Consider the following 24,389-nt stretch of genomic DNA (forward strand, 5'->3'; position numbering starts at 1 on the left):
TGCCACCCTGACAGGGACTCTGCTATAGTGTCAGTCAGTGACCCCTGGCCCTCTTCTGAATGGCTGTGTTTAAGCTTGTTTGGTAATTTAAACAGGAGGAGTGGTTTCATCGCTCCTCTGGCCCATTACAGCCTCTGTTTACTATCTGCCCTAGGCTCCTGCCTCAGCAAGACCTAAGATCTGCGTTTTAGATACTGACTGTACTGAGAACTTGCTTCCACCCACTTAAGTGCAGCTGGCACCCACAGGGCAGAACCCGATCTACCCACAGCCCGTGTCCAGTCTCCAGGTGATCCCTGTTCTGGGTGTCCCTGCTTGGCATCCTAGTCTAGGGCTCCGAGCTCCAAACGATCCCTTTGCACCTTGCCTTGCTAACACGGGCTCTTTCCTCTGCTTGGAACGCTGCCATTCTGGTCACATTCCTAACCCTGGCTTGTGTCTAGCACCCCCTACTAGGACCTTAAGGGGCCTCTCCCCCTCCCCCCACCCCTAGCAGAAGCAAAGAGATCCTCCCTTCTCCTTTGTGCTTCCTTTCCTTATCTTTTTAAAGCCTCTGTGACAATTCAGAGACAGCAATTACTACTCACTGTTTGTCAGGGGTGCGCGCTAGTGTGTGTGTGTGTGTGTGTGTGTGTGTGTGTGTGTGTGTGTGTGTGTATGTTAGGCCACACAGGTTTATTCTGTCTGTCTTCCTCCATTGCTTTCCACCTTATCTGCTGGGGTAGGGTCTCTCCTTGAACCTGGAACTCCTTGCCCCTCTCTACCACACCTGCCTAGCTTTTATGAGGATGCTAGGGATCCTGGTCCTGGAGCTTAAAGGACAAGTGCTCATCCACTAAGCCACTCCCCACACTCTTTGCCTGCTGAGAGCTCCCTCTGTGAACAGACACCAGGTCTTATTCATAGCCATTTCCTTGATACACAAAGTCATACCTGAAACACAGCGATTGATCGATCGATGCTTTAACGAAGGGGCACCTGAGGCCATATTAAGATGACTGACAATTCCATCCACCATGGTTCCCTCCACCCTTACAAAATCAGAGCACCAAATGCAGAAATGCTACAAACTTGCTGCCTGCACTGAAGGCAGACTGCAAAACTAACTGGTAACACCCGGACCCAGCTCAGTCTCTGAAGGTGCAACCTTTAGGTTATTGTTCCAGCTTGATGAGGAGTTGGAAACGATCCAAAAGGAGGATGCTCTGAGATGTTACTCACACTACTTTGGCCTCTTAAACATTTGCTTAGCAACTATTTGCCAAATACCAGCAATAAGCATGGTTTGCCTTCTATGTTCTTCTGCTTTCCCTGGCTGTCACTGGCTGAGAACTTTACAGAGAACAGAAGTTCACTGGCTCATCATTCTGGAGGCTGGTGCTAACGTTTGCTGATGGCAAAGGCCATCTCACAGTTGAGATACAGCAAGTGTGTTCCTCTCTCTTCTACTAAAAAAGCCATTCAGTGATACTGCCACGTGGGTCTATCCCCCTGACCTCACAGCCAATCCTAAATCACCAGCCAAAGGGTGACCCTTCAAATACTCCTAACTGGAGGATGATGCTTCAGTTTCCATTGCTGTCGTTCCAGTCTACCAATGCCAAGAGGCCATGGCAGAAGAAACCTCAACCAAGTCCCACCACATCTGAAAAGCAGACGGGGAATAGAGGCATGTGTACCTGCTGGTGCTCAGCTCAGTTCCTGCAGCCTTATGTACAGCTCTCGAGCCCCTACCTAGGAAATGTTGGCATTCACAGTGGGCAAGGTCTTTCCACATCAATTAAGCTAATCAAGAAAAATCCCTACTACAGCCAGGCTGTCCCAGCATTAGGGAGGCAGAGTCAGACAGATCTCTGTAAGTTAGAGACCAGCCAGGTCAACAGAGCCAGTTCTAAGACAGAGAAACCCTGTCTTGAAAACACCAATAGGATGGATGGAGGAAGGAAGGAGGGAGGGAGGGAGGGAGGAAGGAAGGAAGGAAGGAAGGAAGGAAGGAAGGAAGGAAGGAAGGAAGGAAGGAAGGAAGGAAGGAAATCCCCTACAAACCAACCTTACTAGACAATCCCTTACTGAGACCCTCTCTCCAGGTGAGTTCCTGGTATGTCAGGTTGACCAGTAACCCTAACCATCACTTTTAGACCCTAGGAGAATGACACCGAGTTATATGTGAATAGATCCCTGGTCTCACCCAAAGGGCCTTTCAGTCTAGGTAAGTAAGGTATGACTTAGGGTGGTCATGATGAGCTCTGCTAGAGGAAGAAGTCAGGCTGTGTTCTGTGCGCATGTACAGGTAGCTAATGTAGTCCTAGGTGACTTGTTTGTCAGTCTGAGACTTGCACAGTTGCTCAGCTGCTGCTTTCCTAACTGCAGTTCAGGGACTGGAGGGCTAGGGTGCCTGTGCCTTGAGGGCCAAAGGCAGGCAGGAGGTCTCAGAGTCCTGCAGCTTTTCCTCTCAGGCTATAAAGCTTATTGTTGAGATGTCCTGAGGCATCCAGCAGGCTTCAAGAGGAAGTCCCACAGAAAACCCATCTCCTCTAAGAAGACAGCTCAGGAGAGCTGGCTGCCTCCATGCAGAGCCAAGGATTTATCTCATACACAGCTCCCTGAATACATCCCAATACATGCAGACACTGCCTTCAAGGGTCTGCGAACATTTCATGGTGTGGGTATAGCACTGTCTTCACTGCATTTGTTCATGTAAATCCTTAGGTTTAGTTATGATCCAAAAGAAAGAAAGAAAGGAGGGAAGGAGGGAGGGAGGGAGGGAGGGAGGGAGGGAGGGAAGTCTTCCCACACCAATTAAGCCAATCAAGAAAAATCCCTTTGGGTGAGACCAGGGATCTATTCACATACAACTCCTAGGGTCTAAAAGTGATGGTTAGGGTTACTGGTCAACCTGACATACCAGGAACTCACCTGGAGAGAGGGTCTCAGTAAGGNAACCTGACATACCAGGAACTCACCTGGAGAGAGGGTCTCAGTAAGGGGTTGTCTAGTAAGGTTTCCTGCTGCTGGTGTGGAGAGGGAGGGAGGGAGGGAGGGAGGGAGGGAGGGAAACAGCAAGGAGCAAGAGAGAGACAGACAGACAGACAGTCAGAGACAGAGAGACTCTGCCAGAGGCAGGAGAAATGGCTTAGTAAAGTGCTCACTGCACAAACATGAGAATCTGCATTCGATTCCAGAGCCCAAAGCAGGTCAGGAGGGCACAACTGTACTTGCAGCCCAGGGGAGCAGAGAATGGCAGATCTTTGAGGCTCAATGGCCAACCAGCTTAAGCCAATCAGCTAGTTCTGGGCCTGGTGAGAGACCTTGTCAAAACAAAAACAAAAACAAAAACAAAAACCAAGGTAAATGACACTTTTCTGCTGCTGCTGTCTACTGGGTATTCACACTAGCATGACAGACACACACACACACACACACACACACATTCACCCACAGAAATGGCACACATACCTAGATACAAAGTAAAAAGGAGGGGTGTCATACACAATCATTGTGCTTAATATTGCTCTAGTCCTGTTTTTCACTCAACCAACATCCACAACCTACATTTTCAAACTAGAGTTGCCTCTGTCCCATTTTCAGAGTGTGACCTGTCAGTCACACACACACACACACACACACACACAAATTCTTTTCTCTTATACTTAAAATCTCAATACCTCTAAGTCATTAAACTTCAAATATCCATCATCACACTCGGGGACTCACACCAAGAGCAGGCGTCCAATCCGTGTCTATACAGAAGGACTGCTGCTGTTTCTCAGAGCCTCCATCGTATAGAATTGTATGAAAAAGAAACCCTTGTCTTACATGCCTTTGTATACATGTTTTCCCCTACTGGGGCAGGTATCCTTATGTCAAGACATTTTCAAAAGCAGTGGGGATACAGTCCTCAAACATCAGCACTTGACAAAAGTGAGGAGGTTTTTTGCTTTGGGTTTTCTTTGTTTGTTTGTTTGTTTGTTTGTTTAAAAAAAAAGCTTTTGTGGGTGGTGGTACACTCAAGGGACAGCTGGAGGAAGGCTGTGGACAAACACCTGTAGTGAGTTGCTGCTGCCCACCCTGTGTGGGCCACCCTGCACTCTATCACATATGCACCTAACCACACAGCAGTCATCAGGCCCCATCTCTGGTACTCTGTCACTGTGATTTGCCACTCAGAAATAAGCAACAGCACTTGACTCCTGTGGACTATAAATACCCCTCCCATCCTGCCTGTCACCTCCACGCGGCAAACACTACCTGCACTACCTCAGTATTGCCTGGACCTCCAGCAGCTAAAGAATGGTACCCTGTCAGGTCACCTGCCAAACCAAGGACTAGATGGGTAACCCCCCCTTAAGAAAAAAGGGCTACACCTCCCAAGGTGGGTGCCTATTTCAACCCCTGTCCTTGAAATATAGAGGTGAGAAGGTGAGTAGTTTCAAAGCTAGCCTTGGCTACATAGCAAGTTAAGAACAGCCTGGTCTACATGAAACCATGTCTCAAAGCACATGGAAGAACAGACAGACAGACAGATGAGAGGGAGAAAGAAGAAGAGGGGGTAGCTACATTTCATTCCAAAATTAAGTAGGAAAACTTTTTTTTTTTAATTTTTGTTTTTTGTTTGTTTGTTTGTTTGTTTGTTTGAGACTGTCCTGGAACTCACTTTGTAGACCAGACTGGCCTCAAACTCAGAAATTCGCCTGCTTCTGCCTCCTGAATGCTGGGATTAAAGGCATGCGTCACCATGGCCCAGCAAGTAGGAAAACTTTTGTCTAGCACTAATAAAAAGTAGTATCAGGTTTGATAGCTTCTTTTTTTAAAGGTTGGGAGGATTAGAGAATTGTTTCAGTGTATATGCATGGCATAGGCTGGAGGTCAGCCACTTGAGTGTCTTCTACCTGGGGTTTGTGTTGTTGCTGCTGTTTGTGTTTTGACTGAGTGTGAGCACATAGAAGTCAAAGGACAATTTGACAAGTCAGCTGTCCCTGTCCACACAGTTCCTGTCCACTTTCAGGTAGGTTCCAGAAATCAAATTCAGGTGTTGCCAGATTGGCAAGTCAAGCCCCGTTGCATCTTGTCAAACTCTGCTTTATTTTCTGAGACAGGGATGGTCACAGGAATGCCCTGCATCTGCTTTTCTACTACAGAGGTTACAAGAATGCACCATACTCCACTCAATATTTAAACAACAACAACAAAAAAACAACCAAACAAAGGCATGTGTTCTGGGGTTTGAACTCAGGTCCTCACGCCTGTGCAGGAAGCATTTTACCAACTGAGCCATCTCTATTGGCCCTGCTGGCATTCGCACGTCAATAGTACAGGGATGTCTTAGAGTGGAATCCTGCATGTGAAGAGCCCATTTATGATTTGTTGTGTGATGGAAAAATGGCTTAGGTTAGGCTTACCGTACAAACCCCCAAATCTGACTGCATGCTGAGCAATGATGGCGGATATCTTTCATTCCAGCAGGAGAGAGAGAGAGAGAGAGAGAGAGAGAGAGAGAGAGAGAGAGAGAGAGAGAGAGAGACGCAGATCTCTGAGTTTGAGGCCAACCTGGTCTACAGAGTAGAGTTCCAGGACATCCATGACTATACAGAGAAACCCTGTCTCAAAAGAACTTAAGAAAGAAAAAGACAGACAGACAGACAAGGAAGGGGAAGGGGAAGGAGAAGGAGAAAAAGGGGAAGGGGAAGGAGAAAAAGGGGAAGGGGAAGGGTAAAGAGAACCAGACTGTAATCTGCCAGAACAAACACAGGAAATTTGTGTCTGGTGGTACGTGTTTGTAACCCCAGTGTTGGAGGCAAAGACAGGTGGACCTTACTCACACAACTGTACTTGGTCATACACACAAACACAGAGACTGTCTTGCATTTGTACCTAATATAACCACTGGTGATATGTTAGCTTTTATTATTGTCTATACCTGCCATCCACTCATTCATTCGTTTGGGGAGGGTTGAGGGACAGGGAGTCTCATGTAGCCCAGGTTAACCTCAGATTTCCTATAGATAAAATTCATGGGTAAAATTAAACTTCTGATCCTTGGCCTTCTAAGTATGTACCCTTGTCCATCCATATGTCCAGCATCCCCTTGTGCTGAGCCTGTGGTGCTGAGATTCATCTGTGGCCTCACTGGGGTTCCCTCTACCTCCTGCTTCACACTGCTTTCTTCTCAACCACTTCATGTGGTAATCTCTGGGCTGCTTCAACTGGATCTGACACAGATTCTTTCAATTGTGTATGCTGGTGACAAGCTCTTTCTCACAGCTCACCTAAGAACACTTAGGGGGTACTTGATTTGAAAATTTCTTGCATCCAAAAATCTTCCAGTTCTCCGGCTTCCCCCACTTACTTGGATTCTGCTACTGTCAGCGTGGTACCGTCTGGGACAGAAATGTTCAATTTTCTCTGCCGTTTACAACATTCACGTGCCTAAACAGCTTCCATACTTGACGATGATGAATTATCATCAACAACCTGAAATACCTCAGTGAGTGTTCATGTCACAGAGAGAACATGGTTTTCTTTCATTCACTGAGTGGCATCTGCACACAACGCCACTGAAATTCGGAAAAAACAGCTTCACTTATTTGGTATGTTTATATGGATGGACTTGAAGGGACTCACGCTCCACAGCATGGGGTGCAAGTCACCCTGCAGGAACTGGTCCTCTCCTTCCACCACGTGGATCCCAGGATCAGGTCTCGCAGTAAGCACCTTCGCCTGCTGAACAGTCCATCTCATGAGCCCTGACTCTCTTAACCTCAGTGAACCTCAGACTCACCTGCAAAGTGAGGTGAAACTTCCTTTCCCCACAAGTAAAGACAAGTGTGCGGAATGCTCAGCTATGACCAGCCTGCCTCCAAACCACTCCAGAGAGCTGGATATTTATTTATTCAGAGAAGAAAGTCTTCATTATCTAAGATGGGGTGAATATTAGCATGAAATTATTGAACCTTTTTTTTTTTGGTGTTGAAATAATTTACATTTTTAAAAGCTAGTGAACACTCACATTTAAAAACACCAAGGGCATATTGAGACAAGCTTTGGGTCTTCAGGAACACTAAACTTCTATCTGTTTCTCTTCTCCCCATTGTGTCCCCCCGCCAGCCCCTTGTAACTGAACACAGCACTTTGGAGAAATGTTTCAGAAATGCTAGACTTTAAGACGACAACAAATGATAAGGAGGATAGACGAGATCCTGGGGCAAAGTGCACACACTACACTCAAGCTCTGGGAAAGACTGCTGAAAGATTCAAAACGTGACAGCCACACCAGAGACACACACGTGGTGTTAAAATATCAGAATCCCATTGTGCCGTTCTTGGTACAGCCTACACAGATACAAGAAGCTGACATGTTCAATTTAACACATGGGCCTCCACCGTATCCACAATGCCTCAGGGTATTCCATGCACCAGGATCCAATACAGAAAATAAATAAATAAATGAATGAATGAATAAATAAACAAACAAACAAATAAATAAGCAAGTAAAACAAAAGCCCACTCTGCCCAGGCTTGGCCGGGCCAATGTAAATGAGTAAGTAAAAATTTAAAAGATTGTCTTATTAATATGAAATCTGTTCTGAAATGACTAGAGATTCCTTCAGCCTATTCAGGAGGATTTCTCACAAGGCTACAATGTGAAAGATTTGTCCTTGTCCAACACAAACAATGAAGAAACTCAGCCCAGTGCAAAAGCCCCAGGAGATACAATCTGCAATTTAATTAGTGAATAATTGAAGCCATTTAAATACAATTCCAGGCATTTTTTTAAAGTAATATTTGAAGAGACATCTGCTGCATCTATGTGTTTAGGCAGAGGACAAGAATGCAGGATCTGAGGAAATGCCCACGGTGATGAACAAGACTGACTGTTGTCGGGGCAAGACCATAATTTAGAACAAAACTCCAGGAATCCTCCCTGTTGACACTCGCTCCATGCCCACAAACTCAAGAGATGACACAGGATAGACAGGTAGACAGGCAGGCAGGCAGGCAGGCAGGCAGGCAGGCAGGTAGGCAGGCAGGCAACACAAAACATTGCTCAGTCTTGTGAGCACAGTGTAAGAGTGTAAAGGGGTCTGACTTAAAATCACAGCACTAAGCTGATAGCCTGGCCCCCAGGACTGCTTTTTCCTATCAATGCCTTGACTTGTCAGTTTACAAAAGGGAATAAGAATGCCTGCCTGACGTGAGCTTCTGATATTAAAAGACAATCTCTACCATAAAAGGACCGTATGAAAGGTACTAGAAGAAATGGAAATATGAAAGAAATGGACACGATAGCAAGCTTTCAGTTTGGTGAAATGAAATGTAGAGATGGGTGGTGGTGATGACTCTGGGAGGGTGTGAATTTACTTAATGCCACTGAACTGAGTTCTTAAAACCAGTTAAGGTGATTAGAGATGTTGACAGTACAGCTGTTAACACAGCCGCCCTCCGGCCAGTAAGACGCCAAACTTCATGTTGTGTGCATCGCGTAGTAACTTTTAAAATTGATTTAGGAGGATGATAAAAATCCCTGGTACCTCACACGGTAAGCCGAAGAAGCCAGGCACTGGGGACTGAGGAAAGCAAACCTGGCACATGGTACTCGCACACTGCCAAAGCACACACCAACTCTCGGGCTCTGCCAAGCATCCCCCAAAGAAGCGAAAAGAAAAGAAGTCCTGTTTCCCTAACCTTTGTTAACTGTAAACAAAATGGACTAAAAACTAAAAGTATCTCAGCCAGGCACAGCGACGACGTATCCCTGTCATCTCAGCCCACCGGAGCCAGGAGCCTCTAGTCTTAGGCTAGCTCAAGCTACGTGTTAAGTCCTGACTCAGATTAGCATATAAATAAATAAGAGCTGGGGGTGTGGCTCAGTCAGCCCACAGAGTGCTGACTTAGCATGCATAAGGCCCTAGATTCACCCTCTAGCATCAAATAAACCAGATGTGGTTGTTTCCCGGAGGCAGTGAGTGGATTATTAGTCAAGGCACTCCTCAGCTATATATATAGTTCAAGGCCGGCTTGGGCTACATGAATCCCTGCCTCAACTTTTAAAAAAAGCAGTTAACTAATAATTAATTGCTTTAAGGTACCTGTATGTTGGGCATCAAATCCTCAAACTCCTAGGCTCTGTGCACTTTCAGAAACTCAAATGGTATCTGTGCTGAGTCCCAATTAATATAAACACTTCAGCTAATACTCTGCTTTACACTTGAAGGTGGTCTGTCTGCAAAAGCACCTTTGCACCATAGCTACAGCAAATGAATGGGTGAAAGATAAGAACCCCATAAAGAAGATCAAGAATTCACGCCCCGAGGCATCCACTTAAGAAAGCTGCGCTGCTCCTGTCTTCCGTGTGACTGGAGCTGTGTTGTGTGGATTGCCACGGGTAAGAAGCAGAAGTAACTCTGGGAATCAGGAGTGTCACGGCTGAGCTCTCTGCTGAGTGACAGGCACCCAAACAGACGCTGTTCCCTACGGTGTCTGGGTGCAGTGTGCCAGTGACTGGATGGGGATGGATGACAAGGACGTCCCTTTTGGATGTCACTTTATGTGATATACTTTTCTATGCTAAGGGTTTGTCAGAGACATCTAATAACACAATGTGTTGGCCTATCCCCTAAGCCTTAGGTAAAGTAGCTAGGATGTAAGGGAGACAGTTAAGAGTCTAGATAATTGAGGCTTGGCACGAAGAGCCAACACTAATACCATGGATATTCACCTGTCTAGAGGTTCCATCAGGAGAAGGCTAAGGCAAGGTCAGCTCAGCTCCTTAGCTGCAGGGAAACACACAGTACTGGGTCTCAGAAGTCACTGGAAACCTCAACAGCTAAATAAAGGAGCCTGGACCAAAACCACATCTGATGCTGGCAACTCCAGTCTAAACTGTCTTTTACCTTTGGAATGTAGATCATCATGGAACAGATTCAAGGATATCAAGTGAGAAAAGACAGGGAAATTTTGTGAAGATTCAAGTACAACACAAGTTAACAGCAAGCACATTTCCTGAGAACCTCTGTTATCAAACTAAGGTATTAATAATATTGTAAAACAGCCTGATCCAGTTCAAAGTAGGTACTTCACAGCAATGACAAAGACCAGCAAATCTTTCTCAATAAAATCATTAACTGATCACCTTTAAAGTTACTGTTAAATAGATCCATTCATCTTAAAGCTCTTATGAAAGCTTCCTAGCTTTATACTTCATTTATGTAAAATGTCCAACTCCAAAAGACCCTGGAAAGGGCTCTATAGAAACTGTATGTCAGGGCTGGAGAGATGGCTCAGTGGTTAAGAGCATCGACTGCTCTTCCAGAGTTCTTGAGTTCAATTCCCAGCAACCACATGGTTACTCACAACCATCTGTAATAGGATACAATGCCCTCTTCTGGGGTGTCTGAAGACAGTGACAATGTGCTCATATATATATATATAAAACAAATAAACAAAGCAAGACTTGTGTGTTTATGCTGCTGCTGAGATCTAATCCCACACTCTATCACTGGCCTCCAGCCCAGAGACATTAGTGTGGCTGGGTTAAAATCCCATGTCAACGACTATGATGGTTTAATAGTCATCATCAACTTGCTGGATTTTAGAATTACCTAGGAGATCGGTGAGGCAGGCCTCTGGGTGCATCACTGAGGTCAGTTCCAGAAAGGGTTAACCAAAGATGGGCAGCACCACCTGATGGGTGGGGGCTGGACAAAATAAAAATATCTGAAAAGCAGGGGAAAGCAGCTACTGCCTGAATTCCCTGTCTCTCTGCTTCTTGCTTGGCCAGCAAATAAACAGCTTTCCTCCACCAAAAGCTCCTGTTGCCATGTTTTGCTCTAGTACATGGAACCAAGCAGCCATAGAACAGACTGAACCCTCCAAAGCCACAAGGCAAAATAAATTCTTGCCCTCTTGAGTCGTTACTGTCAGATATTTTCATGACGGTGAGAAGACGATAACTAACCAGTAACTATATGCTCACAAGTTGCACATTTCTACATTGATCATTCATAGGAATGCCCAGAATTTCAGGAAACACTCCAATGGCCTGCTCCTGAAACTCTTGCCCCAGTTCTCTACACAAAACCTGTAAGAATGCTACCACAGGATAGGAAGGAGCTCAGCCGGCAGAGCACCTGCAGCAAAGTATAAGACCCAAGTTCAGATCCCCAGCACCCATGTACGACTGTGGGTAAGGCAGCATACTCGCCTCATCCAGTGCTGAGAGGGAAAGGGGAGAGAAAGGTAGATCCCTAGGGTTTGTTGACCATCTAACTGAGAGATCTCCAGGTCTCAAAGATGATGGAAAGAGGAAGATAGTGAAGTTGACCTCTGGCCTCCACAAGTGCACACACAGAAGAACACACATGCATTAACAGGTATATGCCACACACATAAGAACCTATCAACAGGGGGAAAAAATTCTTGTCTTGAAAGACATAGGTAAGAAGGAGGCAGGATCATAACCCAAAGAGGACGTCACCCTTTCACCCACTGTGGGTAGGTTCAGAAACAGCACTCTGTAATCACCTCCTGAGCGACTGTAAGAAATGGGAGGCAAAGGTCTCTGCGAAGCTTCATGGGCATCACCTGAGAAAACATGCTTCATATAACCCCACAGAAATGGACAGCCTGCCAGGATGGTGACCCAAATTCCCAGCCCTCTGGTTCCCCTTTTATTATCATACTCGAAAGCATCTGGTGGAGTGCTTCCCAAGCCCCAGGACACATCTCTTACCAGTAAAGCCACAACCTCATTTCAGCTAACCACATGCAAAGGGAAGAGTGACTGCATTGGAGTGATGGCTCAGTGGTTAAGAGGACCTACTGCTCTTCCAGAGATTCAGCACCCAGGCTGGGCAGCTCACAACCACCAGTAATGTAGACTCTAGGAGACCGACATCATCTTCTGGCCTCCACAGGCACATACAGGCAGGCATAAAAGTAAAAAAATCAATCTTTTTAAAGGATGTGGGTGGCAGCATCAAGATGAGAGACCTTGTGTAAAGCCTTTTATGAACATTCTGTTCGTCTTAGGTCTCCGACTATTCATCTTGGTCCCTACTTCCTAAAGATGCAGTCAGCGCAAATTACTCTTCTCCTTCCCCAGGCCCTGGCATGGATGAAACATCCTTCTTTGCTTAGAAGACTAATGAGTCTCCCAAACAGAAAGAGAGAATGTGTTTAGTAAATGCATTGCCAGACATCACAAACTGGATTCATGACAATGAAGACTCAATGCCCTACAATTTCAGGTGCAAATGGGGCCATGGCAGTATCCAAGAGGCCCAACAAAGGAATGGATAAATCCAGCATCATACTTAAGATACCTGAATCCCAGCTGTAACTGGAGACAAGGAGATGTTTGGCATAGCATGAGATAGGGAAGGAAACCTTTCACTGTCCCTGGTCTAACCCCACCATTTTCCAAGTCCTGGGGGAGACCTCTAGGGAAATGTCCATCTTCAAAGGACAGTTATAAGAATTCAGGCTGTTTAGAGCATGGCTCTCCTGTCTTTGAAACTCTTTGGGGAATTCCTTTCAAACTGTGCTCCTCAGTAGAAGGCTATTTGCCTATAAAAATGAAATATCCCTTTGTAGAGACTATGGCTTTGCCCTAGGCAGGCTATCCAAACATAACAGGTAGATCTCTTTGAAAATGCAAAGGATCATGAGGCCATACCAAGCAAACCAGAGGATAACACCTCTGCAGATGCTAGAGGGAGGTTTCTCACCCAGGAATGGACCTGGACCACTCAGAGGAGATACCTGCAACTGGGCAGCTCTTCCCAGATACCAAGCATAAAACACTGAGGATGCAGCTCAGTGCTTGCCTCGAATGGGAAGAGACTGGGTTTGATTCTCAGCACCACAAAGAGGAACACAAGGAAGAAGAGGACGAAGAAGAGGAAAGAGATGGGGAATGTGGAAAGAAGGAAGAGGGAGAAGGGAGGAGGAAAAGAAGGAGAAGGAGGAGAAGGAGAAGAAGGAGACGAAGGAGATGAAGGAGAAGAAACAGAGACAAGCAAGCCCTACTTAATTAATTAACTGATGAACACCAGTGGTTCTCAGCCTATGAATTGCAACTCCTTTCACAGGGGTTACCTAAGACCATTAAAAAACACAGATATTTGCATTATGATTCACTACAGTAGCAAAATTATAGTTATGGAGTAGCAACAAAAATAATTTTATGGTTGGAGGTCACCACAACATAAGGAACTGTATTAAAAAGTTATCGCATTAGGCAAGGGCAACCACAATCATAAAAGAAATTTTAGTAAAGCTCAAAGCACGTATTGCACCTCATACAATAATAGTGGGAGACTTTAACACCCCACTCTCATCAATGGACAGATCATGGAAACACAAACTAAACAGAGACACATTGAAACTAACCGAAGTTAAGGACCAAATGGTTTTAACAGATAGCTATAGAACATTTCATTCTAAAACAAAAGAATATACCTTCTTCTCAGCACTTCATGGTACCTTCTCCAAAACTGACCATATAATTGGTCACAAAAAAGTCCTCAACAGATACAAGAAGACTGAAATAATGCCATGCATCCTATCAGATCACCACAGACTAAGGCCAGTCTTCAATAGCAATAAAAACAACAGAAAGCCTACATATACATGGAAGCTGAACAACACCCTACTCAATGATAAATTGGTCAAGAAATAAAGAAAGAAATTAAAGACTTTAGAATTAATGAAAATAAAGGCACAACATACTCAAACTTATGGGGCACAATGAAAGCAGTGCTAAGAGGAAAACTCAAAGCTCTGAGTGCCTCCAAAAAGAAACTGGAGAGAACATAACACTACCAGCTTGACGGGGCACCTGAAAGCTCTAGAACAAAAGGAAGCAAATTCACCCAGGAGTTGTACACAGCAGGAAATAATCAAACTCAGGGCTGAAATCAACCAAGTAGAAACAAAAAAGAACTATACAAAGAATCAACAAAACCAGGAGCTGGTTCTTTGAGAAAATCAACAAGATAGATAGACCCATAGCTAGACTAACCAGAAGGCACAGAGACAGTATTCAAATTAACAAAATCAGAAATGAAAAGGGAGACATAACATCAGAAACTGAGGAAATTCAAAAAATAATCAGATCCTACTACAAAAGCCTATACTCAACAAAACTGGAAAATCTGGATGAAACGGACAATTTTCTATACAGATACCAGGTACCAAAGTTAAATCAGGATGAGATAAACCATCTAAACAAGTTGCATAACCCCTAAAGAAATAGAAGCAGTCATTAAAAGTCTCCCAACCAAAGAAAGCCCAGGACAAGGGTTTAGTGCAGAGTTCTATCAGACCTTCAAGGAAGACCTAATACCAATACTCTTCAAACTATGCCACAAAATAGAAACAGAAGGAGCACTACTCAATTCATTCTATGAAGCCACAGTTAGGGTGCATACTCTCCCTTGGAGATGGAACGGTTTCTGTCTAACCAGGAACTTGTCACAATATCCTTTCATAGAGGACTTCATAAGAGATTTTCTTCTACTCCTATCATGTTTAATATTCCAAATAGATTTTTAAAACTGGTTGAATGCATATTACTTTTAGCTTCAGAAAATATCATGTATATTTAAGAGGCATTTAACTATTATAAATTATTCTGATGACTTAAAAAAAAAGTCAATACTGACTTGTATATTTTAAACTAAATTGTCTTAGTTAAAAAGGAAAGAAAAAAAAAAAAGAGTTACAGCATTAGGAAGGTTGAGAACCACTGTTCTACACTGATAAAGCCCCTGATACTCTACTTGCTAAATCCAGACAAGAAACAGCAAACTGGAACTGGACTACTGACGTCTTCATCATCTAGGGAGAAGTTAGGTCCTCTTAATAACCTGATGAAAAGTATTGCTCTGTTGCCCATCAGAAGAGATTCACCATGAAATTCTCTACATGGTTTCAAGCTGCTCATGGATCATGGAAAGCCTGTGTACTTGCCTTCAGTGCATATGCTCCAAAATAAAAACAGATGGGCCATGTCTAGCATGTACATGTTTGGCCGAGGCTCTGCTCTACCTAACTTATAAATATGTCTTGATGAATCTGGATTTACTTCCAGGGTCTCATGATGGTGGGAAGCCTGACCTTTGTGTCTACAGGCATCAGGCACAGCCTGGGAGCATGACCTAAAATCAAATCTTGTAGATAAAATCTAGGCCTCTGGAATCCAAAGAGAGTCCTATCTCCTGACCTCTGCTCTGCAATTCCCTACAGCTGCCCCATACCTTTAAAGGTTACGTAAATACTACAGCCTCAAATTTAGAAATCTTCCTTCGAGAAACTAGGGAAAGGCTCTCCATTTAAGCTCAGTGTGGAGTGATAACAGAAAGAATGTTCCTTTTGAAGGCAAGGAGTGGGGCAGTAAAACCCAACACTGAGCTTGGAAGGGACTAGGAGCTGCAGGCAGGTAATGGCAGATGGGCAGGAACTGGCATGCAGACACTAAAGCTGCTGAGTTGCCTATCCTAACAGAAAGGAAGGACTGGGATACAAAGTGCCAGTGGGCTACATTACAAGCCAGTGGATTTCAGATTGACCTAGGGATGCCATCCCACTTGTGTTAGTTTTTTCTGTGGCTAAAACAAAATACACATGACTGATGTGTGATGTGTGCGATCAACAGTAACTTACTGACTCCTGTGTCTACAGGATGGGGAATCCAGGAGCACATGTCACGAGTCATTGTTCCACATCACGACAGGACGGACAGCATTGTGAGATGGAGCCACAAGACAGCACAGAGCTTACTTCCATGACAGGACCACTCCCACAGTTATCTTTCGATCATCTACAAAGGATCTAATCCATTCATGAAGGAGAGCCCCCAGGAACCAATCACTAACAGAAGATCCTGTCTCTCAACAATGCCGCACTGGAGACCAAACTTCCCACACATGAGTTTTTATGAGCCACATTCTGACCACTTTACATCAGAACAGAGGCTCAGGAACACATTAGGAAGTTGGTAGAACACAAAAGATTAAAACCATACTGAAGTGAACTGGCAAAATGGCTTAGCAGATAGAAGAGCTTCCGGCCAAGCCTAGCAAGCTGAGTTTGAATTCTTAGACCCAAAAGGCAGAAGGAGAGAATTGACTTTCAAGTGGTCCTTTGACCTTCATATGAATATGCATATGTACACAGGGAGGGAAGGAGGGAAGGAGGGAGGGAGGGAGGGAGGGAGGGAGGGAGGGNAGGAAGGAAGGAAGGAAGGAAGGAAGGAAGGAAGGAAGGAAGGAAGGAAGGAAGGAAGGAAGGAAGAATAAATAACAACAATAAAACCAGCATACATAAGATGGGTGCTTTAATCCTACCATTCAGTAGTAGGCAGAGGCAGATCTATGTGAGTTTGAGGGCAGCCTAGTCCACAGAGTGAGTTCAGGACAGCTAAGGCTACACAGAGAAACCCCGTCTCAAAAATCCAAAATGAAACAGCATATACTTTGAAACCTGGCCTTGTGGCACTTGCCTTCAGAACCAGTTTCTCTGGAGGCTGAAAGGATCAAGAGATTAAGGACAGGAGTTCAGAACTCAAGGTCAGAATGGGAAACATAGTTTGTATTTACCAAGTCCCTGTTTTCAACATCCAAAATAAGAAAATGCCTGGGATATAACTCAGTGGACCAGTGCTCGCCCACCATGTGCTAGGCCCTCAATCAGTCCCCAGCACCAGGGGAAAAATCTAATTGAAATGTAAACACAAAACAAAAACATGTCCTAGAATCAGTAAATAAATCCAAGAGCTGCCATGTATGAACAGCACTACTTTAAAGAAAATGGGAAATGCAAATAAAGATAGAAATAACTATGTGCTTAATCATTATTAAGCAAACTAAGATTAATATACAATTCTACAGTAAAATGTTAATTTAGGGGGTTGGGGTTTTTTTGTTTTGTTGTTTTGTGTGGATTTCTCTGTGTAGCCTGGTTGTGTGTATGTGTGTACACTCTCACAAGTTGATGTGCGGAAATAAATATGCAAAGTAACACCCACAAAAAGACTCAGTATGCATGAGGTTTTATAGCCTACTATTTCAAGTTTCAAAGACCAATTTCACGCTGTTATCAACTGCTGCAGATAATTTAAAACTAAAAAGCAAACCTCTACAAAGACACAACATAATTTATTCCTGCCCAGAAAAACAATATAAAACCAAAGCACAGATGAAGTTCACTCCGTACAATCATGGGAGATGGAGATGGCGGGACTGAGACCTGAGACCAGTAGAGAGATGTGATCTAAGTATGAATGTCTTACCCCATGCTTTGGGATTCTATTCCATTCAGTTCAGTTCAGTTCCATTGGCTCACTTTTATCCTGGAGAGTGTAGAAGGGTAAGACTGTGCCTTTGCCCCTGAGTTGCCTGGTAACCATCATTTGAGATTATGAGAAGGTCTTTTTAAAAGTACACACATGCATACATACATATACACATACATAGTTATGCACATGTGTGTTTATGTATACAAAAACTTTTAAAAATACATGTGTATAACACACACACACACACACACACACACACACACGCCCCTAATCACTATCTGTACATCTTAAGCTGTCCTAAGTATGCCTTTCCTGACTGTAGTTGAGATATGTGCATTAAGTGGGCACATTCCGTATCATCCACTATACACAGCAGCTTCTCTGCTGTATACTGCCCTACTTCTGTAAGTCTGGAACATGTATTTGGTCCCAAAGCCTTTGATAAAATGTTTTGCCACGATTCAATATTTTAAATGTAAATAAACCACTGCATCATGTATTGATTTTATTTCAGATACCGTTTCTCTGATACCTTAAGAAGAATAAAGTCTATATTACATGCCATTGTCTTAAAGATCATTTTCTTGGAGAGGGAAACATTGTCAAAACTGTGATGGATTTTCTTCTGATGGATGGGGGAGTTGGGGGTGAGGGGACTCACAGGGTAGCAACCGCTGTCACTAATCGGCACAGCCACAGCCTGAGGATCAAAAGGGACAGGAAGGGGACAGTGTAGCTTGCCATGTTATGATCCCAACAAGGTGTGAACTGGCAAAGCCAAGCCAGAAAAAAATAACCCTGTGACTCATAACCTGGTGTCTGCCTCCTTTTGGCATCTTAAAGTTTAGATTCCATAAATACTCTGAATTCTGCTTTCTCCATGGCAGGATTACTTAATTTAAAGCTACACACACCATCCGTGCCTCTGCTGACTCTACAGGTTAGAAAACTAGGGCCCAAGAGATAACCGATTTCTTCAACCGACCCCTAGCAGATCCCCGAGACACAATTTGTCATGGCTATGATGGCACCTGGAACTTTGTATTTGCTTCAAGCGGTCTTCTACATTAGACCGGCAGGAGGCAAGCAACTGATAAAAAGAACCACAAAACCTTCTGCTTCAGAACAGAGCCACCCCCACCCAACAGGCAAGATCTGGACCCTCACTTTAATCAGAATTATGTGGGGTTTAAGCCAGGATAAAAAGATGTTCAGTTCCATTCTTTATGGGTTTCTGGGGGACCAACACAGGGGTGGGAATCACAGACGGCTGTCACCAGATCTGCCTCACACGCAGGCAGGAAGCAGGGTGGCAGTTAGAAGACAGGAAGACTGGGGGTGAGCAGAAACTTCCCATGGTGCCTGGAGAGATGAACAAGCTGTTCTCTCAGCATTCTTTTGGACCCAAGTGACTTGGTTCCTGGGCTCCCAGAGAAATGTGTGCCCTCTATAAGGAAGTCTCCACCTGCTTGGGAGAGATCACTACTCAACTGGCAAGATAAAAAGAAATGGTAGCTTTACCACCTACATTTCTACTCTAGCAATTAGAAAACTGCAAACAGGGGCTCAACAATTATTTGAGTTAATATTATTATTATTATTGCTATTGTGGTTGTTAGGAATGTAGAGTTTTAACACCTGACACTGACATTGATCGAGGATGCCAACTGGTACAGCCACTGTGGACATCAGTATGGCTCTTCCACAAGACTACAAACAGAGCTAGCTACCTTATGATCTGGCTGTACCACTCCTGGGTATATATTCAAAGGAATCTTCCACTGGGACACTTGCATCTTCATGTTTTTTGCAAGACTATTCACAATAGGCAAGATCAGGAACCAGCACTGATGCTGACTGGTGGATATATATGTGCAATGGAATTTTATTGAATTGTAAAGAACCAAAACGAAACTGTAGCATTTACAGAACTGGAGATCATTGTGTAACAGAAATATGCCAGACGCAAAAAGATGAAGGGGGTCCATTCTCACATGTGCACATGTGCAGAATCTAGAGTTTGCTTTGTGTATGCATGTGGGTGTGGGTGTGGAGGAAGGGAGGGAGAGAGAGAAGGAAAGAAAGATGAAAGTAGAAAGGTCACTACAAAATGGGAGGAAAATGGCTAAAGGGAGGAAGGAGGAGAACAAAGGGATGGCTAATGGAGGAAGATAAAATGCCTCACTTTCGCTCATATATATAATCTATATTTAAGCATACACATATGGCATGAATGCAAAGAAGGAACTATTTGGGAAGAACAAAGGGATGACCAAGAAAGGGGGTGAATGGAAGTGGCATGTGGGGGGATAGGAGCAAGATGCAACTACATGTGTGTGTGTGTGTGTTAATGAAACCTATTATTTTGTATATTTACCAAATTTTAACTTAAAAGCTTAAAGAAAAAAAAACTGAAAACAAAACCTATGAGCCAGACCTTGAGCCAGCCTATCAGAACGCCAACATCTTGGCTAGGTTTCCTGTATTACTGCTAATATTTGTAAGGAATTTAGAGAACAGTGTATTAGAAAAACAAAAACTGAAAAAGCTTATCCAGAAATGTTATTCTGTGCCGTATAAGAATATTTAAGTTGTGTCTTTTTAATACATCTCCCTAAAACTAGTAATACATACTATTTAAATTTAGTAAGTTAATAGTGAATTACTCTAAAATATCATTAATGCTCATTTACACACAAATACATGCATGCACACACCAAAAGAATTCTGTAGAACTTCCTGGAAATTATAGTAGTTTTTCCATGAAAAGAGGGAGAAAAGTCTTTGCCATCATTGAATAAAATCTGTGTCGTAGATTTTCATCCTAGATAGCTCTGCTGTTTCTCACGCCATGACCGCACCTTCTCCATTACTGAAGTGCATGAGGCAACGCAATCTCCATCAACTTTTGTCAGAAGGTAGGATCTGTTGACCCGTGGGCCTGCTACACTGAGTCTGCTCCGCTTGCTAACACAGTTTTCAGTCATCCTAATTATCCACTGTGTATAGGGACCGGCTCTCTCAAACTGTTCTGTGGTAAGACCTGCCCATTGTGTAAGCCGTTGCCACAATAAGGAAGGATGTGAAGATGTATGAGGAAGAAAGGATAAAGAGATGAAGGGAGGAAGGAACTCATCATCAAGAGACATCAGAGGGAGAAGGAGGAACAAACTGGTCCAAACTCCACTCCAGCATGACAGTCAGGAAGCTCTTTCCAGGAAAGAGAACCATCAACAGTGGGAAGCAGACGGGAGAAAAGAAGCCCAGGTGAGTGAACTTCACACAGTTCAAACAAGAGGGAGGGACTCATGGCGAAGCTCTTTGGCTAGACTATCGCCAATGGAGTAAGCAAACAGGAGGGATACCAGCCCCAAATCCCCACCAAACATGAGAGATTTCCTTTAGGGATGGATACAAAAAAAACAAGCAGTAGCCATAACAACAAAACAGCTGGCTGTGGTACAGAACCATCCATGCACCCGGGCCATTTGTTGTTTATGTGTATTAACTCATCTGAAACCCACAGAAACCGAAGAGAGGGAATATGAATATGGTTTCAGTGTGAAATGTCCCCTCCAGGCTTGTGCAGTTTAATACCTGGTCCCCAAGTAGTGGTGCTGTTTGGGGGACATTGTGGAGCATTTAGGAAGGTGTGGTCTAACCAGTAGGAAATGGCTATGGAGGTGTACCTTGTGGGTGAGAGCCCACATTCCTTAACTTCCTGATCCACCCGGATGTGAGCAAGCTCCTGCAGCCATGATAAGCTGTCTCAAACTGTGGGCCAAAATAGGCCTTTCCTCCTTTAAGCTGTTTCTTACTGACACACGGTCATACACTAAAAAAAAAAAAAAAAAAAAAAAAACCGAAGGAGGATAGGTATGAGGATGCTCATCACAATTTTGGAAGGTTGGCACCCAAAGGCTCAGAGAATTTGAAATGAATGTCAAAGGCTAAACAGCTGGTAAGTATTTTAAACTATTCCAACTGCAGCACTGTGGGTGAGCTAGATGTGCCAGCACAGTGGTTTCTCCTTTTTATTACACAATGGAAAAGCTAATACATTAGGCTAAGTGGACTCACCTCTTCTACAGAGATGAAACAAAGGTTGCTAACCAGTGGGCACCCCTTTAGCCCTTGCACCACTGCATCAGTTGAAGAACTAAAAAACACACGTGAATTCAGGCTACTTCTGGGAAGACCAGACAGCCAAGGAGAAAAGTCTATGCTAACCAGTATGCCAAGAAAAATGTCTAAAATGGATTGTGTAATCTTGCATGGCAGTTACTATAAGAGAGTGACCACTGCTCCCAGGGATACTGGGTCCAATCCCCACAAGAGAGATCACAATCTCATTTAGAAAAAAGGGTCTTCAAGAGTGTGAGCAAGTTCTTTCTCTCTCCAGCAGCCGAGCAAGATGCCCAAAGGGAAGAAGGCCAAGGGGAAGAAGGTGGCCCCGGCCCCCGCCGTCATCAAGAAGCAGGAGGCCAAGAAGGTGGTCAACCCTCTGTTCGAGAAGAGCCCCAAGAACTTCGGCATTGGACAGGACATCCAGCCCAAACGAGATTTAACGCGCTTCATCAAATGGCTCTGCTACATCAGGCTGCAGCGGCAAAGAGCCATCCTCTACAAGCGGCTCAAAGTCCCTCCTGCCAGGCGCTGGACAGGCAGACAGCTACTCAGCTGCTTAAGCTTGCCCACAAGTACAGGCCAGAGACAAAGCAAGAGAAGAAGCAAAGGCTACTGGCCCGTGCTGAGAAGAAAGCTGCTGGCAAAGGTGACATCCCAACTAAGAGACCGCCTGTCCTCCGAGCAGAAGTCAATACCGTCACCACCTTGGTGGAGAACAAGAAGGCTCAGCTGGTGGTGATTGCCCATGACATAGACCCCATTGAGCTGGTGGTTTTCCTACCTGCCCTGTGTCGAAAGATGGGGGTGCCCTACTGCATCATCAAGGGAAAGGCCAGGCTGGGGCACCTGGTCCACAGGAAGACATGCACCACTGTTGCCTTCACACAGGTTAACTCGGAAGACAAGGGTGCTCTGGCTAAGCTGATGGAAGCTATTAGGACCAACTATAATGACAGATATGATGAGATCCGTCGCCACTGGGGAGGCAATGTCCTGGGTCCTAAGTCTGTGGCTCGCATTGCCAAGCTGGAAAAAGCAAAGGCTAAAGAACTCGCCACTAAATTGGGTTAAATGTACACTAAATTTTCTGTACCTAAATATAATTACAAAATTAAAAAAAAAAAGAGTGTGAGCAAAAAGAGCTTTAGGAGGTGAGGTCATGCGGGGCCACTGAAGTCGTTCCTACATGCAGTCAGTATAACTGTGCCTGGACATTTGCACTTGTTTTATTTTCCATATTAAGATTCAAAGATCAGGATCTCCAGTGTCTTTGGTTAGCCCTCTAATAATGTTAATACTGAGCTATCCCATACCTAAAGAGTTGTAGGAGGAGAGGAGACTTGATTAAACCAAAAAAAAAAAATGTGTCCCAGTTCTGTCACTGTTACCACCACCACAGCCACAGTCACCACCACCACCACCACCATCACCACCATCACCATCAGGCTGGCCTGGACCTCTTAGGATCAAGTCATCCCCCAAGAAGCTGGGACTGCAGGTGCCCATGTCCAGGCTGTCAGCCAGCAGAAATCCCCAGAGAGAACCCAGATCTGTTACTTGACATCAAGTGAGACAGACACCTTTGTGGTAAATTTCTGGTTCACTGAACCATTTCCATTTTCAGATACAACCTGTCTGACAGAGTTGAGCACACCCAAAAGTGCCCACCATTCTAATCTTTCAGACACGCCTGCTAAGACCTTGAGCTAAAATACTGGCCACTCTCTTGCCTTCTCGATTAATGTCCTTCAACTGAGGTTGCTCAGGAATGCACTTATAGGCTGAGCATGCACAGGACTATGCTTGCCTCAAAACTGCTTTCCTGTGTAAATATTCAGAGACTCCCCAATAAAATCCCCATGTTTCCTTTGTTGGAAAAGGACATTGCTTGGGGGTGAGGGTGGGGGTGGAATCCTGGCTTCTCCTTACCTAGTACAGGCAGTAAATCTTTCCGCACTCTTTTACATCTTGACTAAGCTTGTTTGGCTCTCCACCATCTAAGATGCGAGCCACTGTGTGGCTGTGCTGCTGACAACCTTGCTGTCAGCCCCATGGATGCTGATGTTGGACTCCTCTGCTCCCAGAACTTGGAAGAAACACTTTTCTGTTGCTTTAAGCTTCCAAAGTAGGTGGTACTTTGCAAACTCAACAACAAGATACTACCACAAGGTACACATTACATCATTAACATAAAAAATGTACAGACTCAAGACGTAAGTATTAGAAGACAAAAGATTGATAGAATAGTCCTGGAGGAAATAGAGCCAAGGCAGGGAAGGTTTGAAGGGGCTAAAGAACCAACCAGCCAGCCCAGCCTCACACCGAACTCAGTTCGTGCTCTTCTTTCAAATCTTAACCTTCACCTCAGAGTTTTCCTTTGCTGTGAAAAGAAGTGTAAAACTGCACCTAGCAGAAGGAAACAAATGCTCATTTGTCTCAACTGCAAATGTAGAGACACACCTCCCGAAAAAACAAAGCCGTTAAATGTCCAAAATGATGAATGGCTACAGTTCTTCCCCTAAGACAGCAGCCAGTGGGGAAGGAAAATGGAGAAGGTGAGCTTGCTGTGCACCCAGCTGCCAGTCATCATCCCAGAACCACCACAAGCGACGCCAGCTCACTCGCTGCCAGTGCTGGATCAGATATAACCACACTCCAGCCACAGCTCTGCAGTGCTCACCGAGCACTCCCAAACCACACTCCTCCTCATTACAACTCCCCTAACCAGCTAAGTGTCCATACAAGAAAGGCTCCAGCAATGGCTGATGTACTTCTTCAAACCTGAAAAGGCATTATTAAAAGGTAAGGGCCTCTCCCAACCAAAAAAAAAAAAAAAAAAAAAAAGGAATTTCCATTAGATATTAATATCAGCAGCGAAATGCTTTATGACGAATGGCTTTTAGGGAGATTTTTTCCCCTTGGCAATGGACACCCTTGTGACCCAGATCTAGTCCCTGTGCATAGA

At 44.4% G+C, this 24,389-nt stretch overlaps 1 long non-coding RNA gene and 1 pseudogene across 2 annotated transcripts in view; one reads left to right on the forward strand and one right to left on the reverse strand.

Moving 5' to 3' along the window:
- The window catches only part of LOC110308020, a 173,883-nt gene that overhangs the window by 105,776 nt on the left and 43,718 nt on the right, over positions 1-24,389 (reverse strand). The gene's annotated exons all lie outside the window — the stretch shown is intronic.
- LOC110308019 lies at positions 21,697-22,495 on the forward strand (annotated as a pseudogene).

This window comes from Mus caroli, chromosome 13 (assembly GCF_900094665.2).
Source record: "Mus caroli chromosome 13, CAROLI_EIJ_v1.1, whole genome shotgun sequence".
In the NCBI taxonomy this organism is placed as follows: Eukaryota; Metazoa; Chordata; class Mammalia; order Rodentia; family Muridae; genus Mus; species Mus caroli.